Source organism: Dipodomys spectabilis, unplaced genomic scaffold (genome assembly GCF_019054845.1).
Source record: "Dipodomys spectabilis isolate Male_0828 unplaced genomic scaffold, ASM1905484v1 ptg000178l, whole genome shotgun sequence".
NCBI classification, from domain to species: Eukaryota; Metazoa; Chordata; class Mammalia; order Rodentia; family Heteromyidae; genus Dipodomys; species Dipodomys spectabilis.
In genome coordinates this window covers 2417449-2418756 of record NW_024870855.1, presented here as the reverse complement: position 1 = coordinate 2418756, position 1308 = coordinate 2417449, and the positions used below count along the sequence as shown (strand labels likewise).

Below are 1308 nucleotides of genomic sequence, written 5' to 3'. Positions count from 1 at the left end.
TACCTCTGAGCCTCTTTTTAACCTTCTTCTGGCAAGTTTAATTTGATCCTGTAGAATTTGTACCCAGTCTCGGGGGCCAGGAAGTTTATCCACGTGGTTAGCAGTACAGTATTTTTCAGTGAAAACTTTTATTGCACCCACAATATTTTGGTCTAGTCCTTTCCGGTTGTCACTGAGTCCTCTTTTCCTCTTCCCATTGGGTAAGGGTTAGCCAAAATCTTGTCATCAAAAAATGCACACACCAGTTTTCTAAACAGAAGGCTTCCTGAGTGAGTGTAGTTTGATAATATAGAGTCCAGCTGAGATTTGGGCATAAACACATCAAAGCCTTCAGCAAGTTGCACTTCTGGCTGCTTGGATTTGCATTAATTTCCTCATGGTCTTGAGTTCTTGAAGAACGGCTTGTAACGTTGACTGGCAGTTACAAGTACAGCAGTTTGATTCAACTGAGTTCACCACTGGAAGTTCTCCATTGGAGCTCACAGCAACATGGGGCTGACTCTGGAAGTCCTAGAACGTGTGCCATACTGTCCTGAGAACTGCCCACTTTGGGGTGGTAGCTCATTCCACACACCACGGGAAGGAGGGTGGAGGCCTTGTGGAGGCTCAGTGGAGGAGTTCAAACGTTGAGGCCACACTAAATCCAAATCCTGGGGCTCTTCTTTTAATTTTTCTCCTTCTTTGCCTACACGCTGAGATATCCTTCCAGTGCTGTCATTCAATAATCTTCTCATCTCTGTAACTTGTTTTTTAATTTCCATGCTTTCATCTCCTAAAAAAATGGGTTGTGTCTCTTCGGCTTCCCCATTAATATCGTTGGTGAATTCTGAGATCTTATAGACCTCACGGTGATAATCGGGGCTCACCAGTTTGAAGCTCTGGGATTTCCGGCTTCTTTTCCTCTCGGAGAACTCCATGGTGCCGGGAGGACGCGGCGCTGGCGGCGCGGGTCGTGTCACCGCCGCGGGGACCGAGGTCCGCGTCTCGGGCCGGCCGGCGGGCGGGCAGCGGCGGCGGCGGCGGCGGCAGGGAGGAACGGAGCGAGGCCGAGCGACGGGAGGAGCCACCGCCCAGCCCGCTCCGGGGCTACCGGCCGGCGCGGGGTGGGCGGCGCGGGCTCCCGGACGAAGTTGCCCCCGCGCGCCGCCGCCTCCCGGAGCCCTAGGCGCCCCCCGGAGCCCCTCGCATGCGGGCGCGCCGCGGCCAGACGCCGCCCGCCGCAGCCCAACTTTCCGCAGGGAACGGGCCGGGCGGAGGCGGGAACGACGGCGACGGCTCGGGCTGAGGACGCGGTGGTGATGGTGGTGG

At 55.7% G+C, this 1308-nt stretch overlaps 1 pseudogene; it reads right to left on the bottom strand.

Moving 5' to 3' along the window:
* Positions 1-330: 330 nt before the first annotated feature.
* On the bottom strand, positions 331-917 carry LOC122120801 (annotated as a pseudogene).
* Positions 918-1308: the final 391 nt, after the last annotated feature.